We start from the raw sequence: 12,421 nt of genomic DNA on the forward strand, positions 1-12,421 counted from the left end.
ATGAAAAATGTATGCACTCACAGAATAATAGTGAAGACATCAAAACTATGAAATAACACATATGGAATCATGTAATAACCAAAGTGTTAAACAAAATATATTTCATGAGAATCTTCAAATAGCCACCCTTTGCACACTCTTGGCATTCTCTCAACCAGCTTCACCTGGAATGCTTTTTCAACAGTCTTGAAGGAGTTCCCACATATGCTGAGCACTTGTTGGCTGCTTTTCCTTCACTCTGCGGTCCAACTCATCCCAAACCATCTCAATAGGGTTGAGGTCGGGGGATTGTGGAGGCCAGGTCATCTGATGAAACACTCAATCACTCTCCTTCTTGGTCAAATTGCCCTTACACAGCCTGGAGGTGTGTTGGGTCATTGTCCTGTTGAAAAACAAATGATAGTCCCACTAAGCCCAAACCAGATGGGATGGCATATCGCTGCAGAATGCTGTGGTAGCCATGCTGGTTAAGTGTGCCTTGAATTCTAAATAAATCACAGACAGTGTCAGCAGCAAAGCACCCCCACACCACCTCCTCCATGCTTCACGGTGGGAAATACACATGCAGAGATCATCCGTTCACCCACACCGCGTCTCACAAAGACACAGCGGTTGGAATCAAAATTCTCAAATTTGGACTCCAGACCAAAAGGACAGTTTTCCACCGGTCTAATGTCCATTGCTCGTTTTTCTTGGCCCAAGCAGGTCTTCTTCTTATTGGTGTCCTTTAGTTGTGGTTTCTTTGCAGCAATTCGACCATGAAGGCCTGATTCAGGCCTGATTCATGCAGTCTCCTCTGAACAGTTGATGTTGAGATGTGTTACTTATTTGAGCTGTTCTTACCATAATATGGACTTGGTCTTTTACCAAATAGGGCTATCTTACTCCAATAGTGTGCAAATCTGTCATCAAGGCAAATGGTGGCTATTTGAAGAATCTCAAATATAAAATATATTTTGATTTGTTTAACACTTTTTTGGTTACAACATGATTCCAGGTGTTATTTCATAGTTTTGATGTCATCACTATTATTCTACAATGTAGAAAACAGTAAAAATAAAGAATAACCCTTGAATGAGTAGGTGTGTCCAAACTTTATTCATATAAGTATTTGTATGTTTATTGGATAGAGAGCGATGGAGGTGAAAGGTAGGCGAGAGATGTACTGAAAGAGCAGTGGGCCAGATTCAAAGCCATGCTGGCAGCGGTACATTTTACATGTACTCCAGAAGTGGTTCACACTGCTACACCAACACAGGCCACGTCATAGCCCGTTCTACACACTGATCTTCATTTCACTCAGTACAAATACACACACACACACACACACACACACACACACCAAAAAAAAAATCAAACGCAACATTTTCAAAGGTTTTACTGAGTTACAGTTCACATAAGGAAATCAGTCAATTGAAATAAATGTATTAGGCCCTAATCTATGGATTTCATATGACTGGGAATACAGATATGCATCTGTTGGTCACAGACAGCTTTAAAAAAGTAGGGGCGTGGATCAGAAAACCAGTCAGTATCTGGTGTGACCACCATTTGCCTCATGCAGCGCCACACATCTCCTTCGCATAGAGTTGATCAGCCTGTTGATTGTGGCCTGTGGAATGTTGTCCCACTCCTCTTCAATGGCTGTGCAAAGTTGCTGAATATTGGAGGAACTGGAACATGCTATCGTACACGTCTATCCAGAGCATCCCAAACATGCTCAATGGGTGACGTGTCTGGTGAGTATGCAGGCCATGGAAGAACTGGGACATTTTCAGCTTCCAGGAATTGTGTACAGATCCTTGCGACATGGGGCCGTGCATTATCAATTTGAAACATGAGGTGATGGTGGTGGATGAATGGCACGACAATGGGCCTCAGGATCTCGTCACGGTATCTCTGTGCATTCAAATTGTCATGGCTAAAATGTAACCGTGTTCGTTGTCCGTAGCTTATGCCTGCCCATACCATAACCCCAAAGCCACCATGGGGCACTCTTTTCCCTACGTTGACATCAGCAAACCGTTCGCCGACACAACATCATACCACGTGGGTTTGCGGTTCTCAGGCCGGTTGGCTCTACTGCCAAATTCTCTAAAATGACGTTGGAGGCGGCTTATGGTAGAGAAATTAACATTATATTATTTACATTTTAGTCATTTAGCAGACGCTCTTATCCAGAGCGACTTACAGTTAGTGAGTGCATACATTTTTCATACTGGCCCCGCCGTGGGAATCGAACCCACAACCCTGGCGTTGCAAGCGCCACGCTCTACCAATTGAGCTACATGGGGCTGGCAACAGGTCTGGTGGACATTCCTGCAGTCAGCATACCAATTGCAAACTCCCTCAAAACTTGAGACATCTGTGGCATTGTGTTGTTTGACAAAACTGCACATTTTAGAGTGGCCTTTTGTCCCCAGCACAAGGTGCACCTGTGTAACGATCATGCTGTTTAATCAGCTTCTCGATACGTCACACCTGTCAGGTGGATGGATTATCTTGGCAAAGGAGAAATGCTCACTAACAGGGTCGGAAAACAAATTTGTACACAACATTTGAGATAAATAATCTTTTTGCTAATGCAACATTTCTGGGATCTTTTATTTCAACTCATGAAACCAACACTTTACATGCTGTATTTATACCGTTTATGTCGCTTATGCCTGGAGCCTGGAGCCAGCCCTGCACATATACAAGCCTGGAGCCAGCCCTGCACATATACAAGCCTGGAGCCAGCCCTGCACATATACAAGCCTGGAGCCAGCCCTGCACATATACAAGCCTGGAGCCAGCCTTGCACATATACAAGCCTGGAGCCAGCCCTGCACATATACAAGCCTGGAGCCAGCCCTGCACATATACAAGCCTGGAGCCAGCCCTGCACATATACAAGCCTGGAGCCAGCCCTGCACATATACAAGCCTGGAGCCAGCCCTGCACATATACAAGCCTGGAGCCAGCCCTGCACATATACAAGCCTGGAGCCAGCCCTGCACATATACAAGTAGAGATGTGCTAACGTAGGCTTATCATCATGTAGTCTACAGCTGGTTGTCACTCGTCCACATGGGTGTGTGTGTTTCTCTCTCATTAGGGGACCGAGCGAATGGCTTCAAAGACCCGTTGCAGGGCCGGAACAAAGAAGCGCCCCACAATGGCGTCTTTGTTGCCTAACAAAAACATACTGCTCCCCGAGGTGGAGTCCTGCATCAAAGGTCGACATTTTATTTGATGCTGTTATATTACATCATGTTTTATTTGATGCTGTTATATTACATAATGTTTTATTTGATGCTGTTATATTACATCATGTTTTATTTGATGCTGTTATATTACATAATGTTTTATTTGATGCTGTTATATTACATCATGTTTTTTACTGTAAAATAAGTGTCTCGACTGTGATAAGGGCTCGGGAATTAAGAGTAATCTGCTAAATTAACAAACAATGCTATGCCGTTGCACAGCCATAGGCTTCTACAAGCAATCGCCACTGCTGAGGTCACTGCCTTGTTGAAGATTGTGTTCCACGATACAATATAACCAGTTGATATTATGCCACGGTTGTGGGTTCGTTTCCCACGGGGGGCCAGTATAATTTTTTTTTTTTTATATGCACTCACTAACTGTAAGTCTCTCTGGATAAGAGCGTCTGCTAAATAACTAATAATAATAATAAACAAAGAGAGAGAAAGGACTGATGTGGGCTAATAACAGCTTAGTAGGCTTAATCTGACGATTCTCTCATCACCGTCTGCTCAGGGGAAATCAGCACCGATAATAACAACCTGTACCTGATAAAGCAGTGATCAGCTATTAAGATAACAGAAAGGCCTGTGTCCCATGCCGTGTCTGGTCTCCCTGTCATCATCATTAGCAGTTAGCAGGGCCTGTGTCCCATGCCGTGTCTGGTATCCCTGTCATCATCATTAGCAGGGCCTGTGTCCCATGCCGTGTCTGGTCTCCCTGTCATCATCATTAGCAGTTAGCAGGATCCAGAGCCACACGAAACAGACGTGTTATTACATTAGAAGACCAGCTAGACTCACCTCACATGACATCTGGATAAGCTAACCTCATCACCACGACAACAGAGCAGACTAACCTCATCACCATGACAAAAGAGTAGGTCAGGGGTCAAAGCAGGGAGAAAGGGGTCAACCCTAATTAAAGTGATTTGAGTTGGCCTAAGTGAAATAAAATTGACTTAAGGTTAGGGATGGGCATGACATTTTTTGAATGTTCGAGTTACTCGCCTGATTTTTTTTTGAGTACTTGAGTGGAAAATATATGTTTTTATAGAAAGGCCCACAATGGAAAAAAAAATGTGGCGCATTTATCTATGCCAACAGATCACAACAATGCCTAACTTATCATAACCATTACAGATCAATCCTAATTGCTAAATTAACCCATTCAATCAATAAAAAAGAAAGTGCCATTTAAGATGAATTTATTGAAACCGTGATATAAAAATTGGTTATGTTATATTGTGTAACACAGGCAGTAACCTCATCGGTGGTGCTTGCTTGGAGACCCATGGGGCGGCGCACAATTGGCCCAGCGTCGTCCAGGGTAGGGGAGGGAATGGCCGGCAGGGATGTAGCTCAGTTTGCAACGGCAGGGTTGTGGGTTCGATTCCCACGGGGGGCCAGTATGAAAAAAAAAAAAATGTATGCACTCACTAACTAAGTCGCTCTGGATAAGAGCGTCTGCTAAATTACAAAAATGTAAATGTAAATGTAGAAGCCTGTGGCATGGCCTTGTTTTGTTAATTTAACAGACAAGATGCCCCTTATCACGGTCAAGACACCTATTTTACAGTTAAAAAAAACAAAAACGCAATTTAGCAGAATATTTTTGCATCTCGTACCTGGAACAGTTAACACAGGCCTTAAATTAGGTGAGTTGGAATCATTTGTTCAGGGTTACAAAACAAAATGTATTTTCGATATGCAGATGTTCGATTTAAGTTTAGGGGGGTTATAGGCTAACCGATTCCAAAACGGCACTAGCAGTTCGCAAAAGAGCCTAAGTGGAAAATAGACAGGACGTATTATTACAATGATTACAATTATTCCAAAGCTGCAGCTCGTTGTTGGAACACATATTTTTCTACTGGGGCGGCAGGTAGCTTAGTGGTTAAGAGCGTTGTGCCAGTAACCGAAAGGTCGCTGGTTCTAATCCCCGAGACGACTAGGTGAAAAATCTGTTGATGTGCCCTTGAGCAAGGCACTTAACCCTAATTGCTCCTGTAAGTCGCTCTGGATAAGAGCGTCTGCTAAATGACTAAAAAGAAAGAACCAGTCCATTTGGAATTTTTGATCAAACTGTCATCATTTGGAGCCCATCAGATACATTTTCATTGGCTCGGGGCCCCCATGTAGCTCAGTTGGTAGAGCATGGCGCTTGCAATGCCAGGGTTGTGGGTTCGATTCCCACGTGGGGCCAGTATGAAAAAAACAAAAATTATTAGAAATGTATGCACTAACTGTAAGTCGCTCTGGATAAGAGCGCCTACAAAAATTTTACATTTTTATTTCTGTAGGCCTAACGGGAGCTTGTGTGCTCACTCAGCGCGCATGGTGGGAGCGGAGGGGAAGGGGAAGGGGAAAGCACATTCCACCAAATAGTTTCACAGCGTTTGAAAAAAATAAAAGTGATCTCTGGTTAAAGATCGAGCTTTGACATCCGTTTGAGTACTCTATTATAGAATTCTTCACGGATCCACCTGTTACCCGAATACCAGAGACCCGATCTGGGACCCGAGCAGGTCTGGATCCAGAATTCGAAATAACGTCACTGGTCTGGGTCGGGTCGGTTCTGATTGTCACGGGTCTCTGGTATTTTAACTGCCTTGTCCAGAAGGACCCATTCAGATCCGAACGAGACTTCTGCAGTAGAGAAATATTATTATTCATGTTGCTGCTCTTTGCTTTTCACGAGAGTGGCATGTGTAGCTTGTTGTTGGCCAATCATGGTGATGTGTAGCTTGTTGTTGGCCAATCATGGTGATGTGTAGCTTGTTGTTGGCCAATCATGGTGATGTGTAGCTTGTTGTTGGCCAATCATGGCATGTGTAGCTTTGTTGTTGGCCAATCATGGCATGTGTAGCTTTGTTGTTGGCCAATCATGGCATGTGTAGCTTGTTGTTGGCCAATCATGGCATGTGTAGCTTGTTGTTGGCCAATCATAAGTCATCAAAGAAGCACTGGGCTACAGTCATAGAGCCTCCGTGTGTGGAAAAAGGTTAGGAGATATCTAATCATAAGGTTAGGAGATATCTAATCATAAGGTTAGGAGATATCTAATCATAAGGTTAGGAGATATCTAATCATAAGGTTAGGAGATATCTAATCATAAGGTTAGGAGATATCTAATCATAAGGTTAGGAGATATCTAATCATAAGGTTAGGAGATATCTAATCATAAGGTTAGGAGATATCTAATCATAAGGTTAGGAGATATCTAATCATAAGGTTAGGAGATATCTAATCAATGGAAGATGGAATTAAAGAGTTAAAAGGAGAAGGCTACAATGAGCAAGAGCCAACAGGCAGGCTGCTACTTTATATTCTGAATTGAATTGTTTGTGACTGTGTGGGAAGAGAAAGCGCGTGCAGCATCAATTAGCCTAGCTAGCTTCTCCCGGTTTGATGCAGTCCAGACCGGTACTACGTAAACATTATCGGATGATAAATAACCTGGCTATGGCAGCTATTAGTCTACTACAGCTCTGTCGTAGCCGGCCGTGACCGGGAGACCCCATGGGGCGGCGCACAATTGGCCCAGCGTCGTCCAGGGTAGGGGAGGGAATGGCCGGCAGGGGATGTAGCTCAGTTGGTAGAGCATGGCGTTTGCAACGGCAGGGTTGTGGGTTCGATTCCCACAGGGGGCCAGTATGAAAAAAATAAAATAAAATGTATGCACTCACTAACTGCAAGTCGCTCTGGATAAGAGCGTCTGCTAAATGACTAAAATGTAAATGTATAGCGAAAGTCTGCTTGGTTGGTTGCCCTCTCATCTCTCTCTCCCTCCCTCCTTCCTGCTAGAGAATCACCTCTCTCCCTCTTGCTGTATCAGCTCTGGTTCATAAAGTAACCTTTTCACTCGGATCTGGATCCGACCAGGTCTATACGGAACGGGTCTAGTTGTCCTCGGGTCCGTCCGGATGGGAAATCCCCAGGTCCATTTCGGAACGGCACCAACTTTTGGACCCATGAAGGGCTCTTCTCCATGACCCATACCCATCCCTGCTTAACGTTGGCCTAAACGGAGCCAACTAGCTAGCCAGAGTCATTACCGTCATCAGTGGTCTTGTTTCTGATTGGACTGCAATAAAACTGTAACGGCCTCTAACTCAAGTTGTGCCAAGTGAGTGAACTCAAACTAATGAGATATCAAGCAGAGAGAAAGTCCCAGTCTCTCTCCCTACCAAGCCTGCCTCTCTCCCAGTCTCTCTCCCTACCAAGCCTGCCTCTCTCCCAGTCTCTCTCCCTACCAAGCCTGCCTCTCTCCCAGTCTCTCTCCCTACCAAGCCTGCCTCTCTCTGTCTCTCTCCCTACCAAGCCTGCCTCTCTCCCAGTCTCTCTCCCTACCAAGCCTGCCTCTCTCCCAGTCTCTCTCCCTACCAAGCCTGCCTCTCTCCCAGTCTCTCTCCCTACCAAGCCTGCCTCTCTCCCAGTCTCTCTCCCTACCAAGCCTGCCTCTCTCCCAGTCTCTCTCCCTACCAAGCCTGCCTCTCTCCCAGTCTCTCTCCCTACCAAGCCTGCCTCTCTCCCAGTCTCTCTCCCTACCAAGCCTGCCTCTCTCCCAGTCTCTCTCCCTACCAAGCCTGCCTCTCTCCCAGTCTCTCTCCCTACCAAGCCTGCCTCTCTCTGTCTCTCTCCCTACCAAGCCTGCCTCTCTCCCAGTCTCTCTCCCTACCAAGCCTGCCTCTCTCCCAGTCTCTCTCCCTACCAAGCCTGCCTCTCTCCCAGTCTCTCTCCCTACCAAGCCTGCCTCTCTCCCAGTCTCTCTCCCTACCAAGCCTGCCTCTCTCCCAGTCTCTCTCCCTACCAAGCCTGCCTCTCTGCCTGCCTACTTGACGGAGGCCATATGGTTCAGGATCAGGTTCTCACTAAATCACAGTCCTGTTCCTTTTGTTCACACACATGCCAACCACGGAAGTGCAGCGGCTATAGAGTCCATTATGCCTTAGCAGAGATGGTTTGTTATAGGGCATTGTGCCCTGTGTACAGAGAGAGGAGAGAGCGAGACGGTAGAGAGCGAGACGGGAGAGAGAGGAGAGAGCGAGACGGGAGAGAGAGGAGAGAGCGAGACGGGAGAGAGAGGAGAGAGCGAGACGGGAGAGAGAGGAGAGAGCGAGACGGGAGAGAGAGGAGAGAGCGAGACGGGAGAGAGCGAGACGGGAGAGAGAGGAGAGAGCGAGACGGGAGAGAGAGGAGAGAGCGAGACGGGAGAGAGAGGAGAGAGCGAGACGGGAGAGAGAGGAGAGAGCGAGACGGGAGAGAGGGAGGGAGCGGGGAGAACAGGGAGTGGGGAGAGAGGGAGCCTCTCTGCCTGCCTACTTGACGGAGGCCATATGGTTCAGGATCAGGTTCTCACTAAATCACAGTCCTGTTCCTTTTGTTCACAAACACGCCAACCACGGAAGTGCAGCGGCTATAGAGTCCATTATGCCTTAGCAGAGATGGTTTGTTAGAGAGCATTGTGCCCTGTGTACAGAGAGAGGAGAGAGAGAAAGAGAGGGGAGAGAGGGACAGAGAGGAGAGGGCGAGGGAAGGTTTTAGAGAGGAAGAGAGAGAGGAAAGAGCGTGAGGGGAGAGGGTAGAGAAAGAAGGGAGACTGGAGAGAGGAGAGAGCGAGAGGGGAGAGGGAGAAGGGAGAGGGTAGAGAAAGAAGGGAGACTGGAGAGAGCGAGGAGACAGGGAAGAGGAGGGGGGAGAGCGAGAGAGGGGGGAGACGGGGAAGAGGAGGGGGAGAGCGAGAGAGGGGGGAGAGAGAAGGGAGAGGGTAGAGAGAGGGGGGAGACAGAGAGAGGGGGGAGACGGGGAGAGGGGGGAGCGGAGAGCGAGAGAGAGGAGAGAGGGCAGGGGGAGAGAGGGGGTAGGGAAAGAGTAGAGAGGGGGAGAGAGATGGGGAGAGATGAGAGGAGAGAGGGCAGGGGGGTAGAGAAAGAGTAGAGAGGGGGAGAGAGGGCAGGAGGAGAGAGATGGGGAGAGAGAGGGCTCGAGGGGAGAGAGAGAGGGCTCGAGGGGAGAGAGAGAGGGCTCGAGGGGAGAGAGAGAGGGCTCGAGGGGAGAGAGAGAGGGCTCGAGGGGAGAGAGAGAGGGCTCGAGGGGAGAGAGAGAGGGCTCGAGGGGAGAGAGAGAGGGCTCGAGGGGAGAGAGGAGGGGAGAGAGGGAGGGCTCGAGAGAGAGAGAGAGGGCTCGAGGGGAGAGAGAGAGGGGAGAGAGAGAGGGCTCGAGGGGAGAGAGAGAGGGCTCGAGAGAGGGGAGAGAGGGAGCGAGGAGAGAGGGAAGGAGGGGAGAGAGAGAGGGAAGAGAGGAGGGGAGAGAGGAGGGGAGAGGGGGAGAGAGGGAGGGAGGGGAGAGGGGAGAGGGAGGGAGGGGAGAGGGAGGGAGGGGAGAGGGAGGGAGGGAGGGGAGAGAGGGAGGAGAGGGAGGGAGGACAAGGCTCCTACTCTGCTGTTTCAACAGACCTGCCTTTGGCTTCCCTCTGTATTCATTTAGATCAGCTTTCATTTAGAGTGGAAGATGGAGGCTATGCACAGCTCGTACAGCAGTACTGCTCCTACATCAGTTGTATAGCGGAGAGGAAAATAAATACAATAAAAAGACCTAACTCAAGGGCACACGCACTTAAATGACCAGTTACACAAAGAAGTGTAGAGGAATCGGGATTACAATCAAAACGGCCTGAGCTGGATGTTATGGAAACGTTGGGTGTTTTAACAACCAAAAGGGCAGAAAGTGAAACTGGTCTGGTCTGATGCACGGAACAGCCTCTCCCTCCATTTCACTTGCACAGACTTGACTGACCTAATTTTCTCCCACTACAGCTCAATTCTGGTGTGTACAGCAACGTCTGTCTGGCGAGTGTGAACGGCAAGCATGAAGGTCTATGCCGTCAGCTTTCTTTAATCTATCTTGGCCCGCTTACCTTTGTCCTCAAAGTTTAACCTACCTACCTTGGTATTTTTCTGTAGCTAGCCAACATCTCTTCATGGTTCATTCTCAGGGTCAGTTCATTAAGCACCACACAGAACAACACTAACAGGGAGTGAATAGCTGAACGTTTTTTTTTTTGTGTTGTGCAAAATGTTGTTCTACAGTGTGCCCTAATGAATGCAACCCAGGTGTGCATGGGGCAGAGCACCACAGAAGAAGTAAGATGAGGAGCAGTGTGACTGTATCCAAGTCTTAGTGAGCAGCCAGGCTTAACCCTGGCCATATATGGTAGCCTGTCTTATTGTTGCTGCAGAGTTCTTAGCTCTGGAGAGGTTCTGGCACGGCTCAGTCTTTCGTCCCAATAGATCTTCCCAACGGCAGTTATGATCGACCGGGCTGAGAGAGACAAGTGGCAGCACTTCAGAGGCTTAATGATGGGATAGAAGGGGAGAATAGAGGAGGGGAAGAGAGGGAGGGTGGGGTGGGAAGGAGGGGAAAGAAAGGAGGGAGGGAGGGTGGGAAGGAGGGAGGGAGGGGAGGGTGGGGAAGAGAGGGGGAGTAGAGGGGGAGATGGGTTCTTTGGGGGGAAAAGACACATCATTACATCACAGGGGTCAGCAGTGAAAACAAGGAGAACCAAGTCTCAACAAGTGTCTGGAGCCTCTAGACAAACAAGACTAGGTTGGAAAGCGTGGGGTGTGGGGCTGGGAGGAGCGCTGTACTTTGAAACAGAAAAGGAGAGCTTTGTTGGCGACAGGTGTCCAACGAGAGGTGCTTTTAAAGTAGGGATGAGAGTGGTGCTTCGTTTAGGTTTGACAAACACCACGTTGAGAAGCAAAAACAGTTGGTCCCATTCCATGATTCCAAAAAAAGGAACATTTCAAAAGAGTTCTTTAGGTCAGTGGAATCCCCCTCACTCTCCTAATCAGAATAAATTAGCCTATTAGGTCATTCAGACGGATTGCATTACATAGTGGAAACCAAAATATCAGGCAATGTACTGACAGATCCAACTCAAAATCTTCTAAGGAAACTTCTCATCTCATACAGTGGGGGGGGAAAAGTATTTAGTCAGCCTCCAATTGTGCAAGTTCTCCCACTTAAAAAGATGAGAGGCCTGTAATTTTCATCATAGGTACACGTTAACTATGACAGACAAAATGAGGGGGAAAAAATCCAGAGAATCACATTGTAGGATTTTTAATGAATTTATTTGCAAATTATGGTGGAAAATAAGTATTTGGTCAATAACAAAAGTTTCTCAATACTTTGTTATATACCCTTTGTTGGCAATGACACAGGTCAAACGTTTTCTGTAAGTCTTCACAAGGTTTTCACACACTGTTGCTGGTATTTTGGCCCATTCCTCCATGCAGATCTCCTCTAGAGCAGTGATGTTTTGGGGCTGTCGCTGGGCAACACGGACTTTCAACTCCCTCCAAAGATTTTCTATGGGGTTGAGATCTAGAGACTGGCTAGGCCACTCCAGGACCTTGAAATGCTTCTTACGAAGTCACTCCTTCGTTGCCCGGGCGGTGTGTTTGGGATCATTGTCATGCTGAAAGACCCAGCCATGTTCCATCTTCAATTCCCTTGCTGATGGAAGGAGGTTTTCACTCAAACTCACGATACATTCTTTCCTTTACACAGATCAGTCGTCCTGGTCCCTTTGCAGAAAAACAGCCCCAAAGCATGATGTTTCCACCCCCATGCTTCACAGTAGGTATGGTGTTCTTTGGATGCAACTCAGCATTCTTTGTCCTCCAAACACGACGAGTTGAGTTTTTACCAAAAAGTTCTATTTTAGTTTCATCTGACCATATGACATTCTCCCAATCCTCTTCTGGATCATCCAAATGCACTCTAGCAAACTTCAGACGGGCCTGGACATGTACTGGCTTAAGCAGGGGGACACGTCTGGCACTGCAGGATTTGAGTCCCTGGCGGCGTAGTGTGTTACTGATGGTAGGCTTTGTTACTTTGGTCCCAGCTCTCTGCAGGTCATTCACTAGGTCACCCCGTGTGGTTCTGGGATTTTTGCTCACCGTTCTTGTGATCATTTTGATCCCCACGGGGTGAGATCTTGCGTGGAGCCCCAGATCGAGGGAGATTATCAGTGGTCTTGTATGTCTTCCATTTCCTAATAATTGCTCCCACAGTTGATTTCTTCAAACCAAGCTGCTTACCTATTGCAGATTTAGTCTTCCCAGCCTGGTGCAGGTCTACAATTTTGTTTCTGGTGTCCT

General features: G+C 47.4%; 1 protein-coding gene across 1 annotated transcript in view; it reads right to left on the bottom strand.

Moving 5' to 3' along the window:
* LOC311125754 (BMP-2-inducible protein kinase-like) overlaps positions 1–12,421 on the bottom strand; it is a 66,231-nt gene that overhangs the window by 34,867 nt on the left and 18,943 nt on the right. The window lies entirely within an intron of this gene.

This window comes from Coregonus lavaretus (assembly GCF_964263955.1).
Source record: "Coregonus lavaretus genome assembly, contig: HAP1_SCAFFOLD_1244, whole genome shotgun sequence".
NCBI lineage: Eukaryota > Metazoa > Chordata > Actinopteri > Salmoniformes > Salmonidae > Coregonus > Coregonus lavaretus.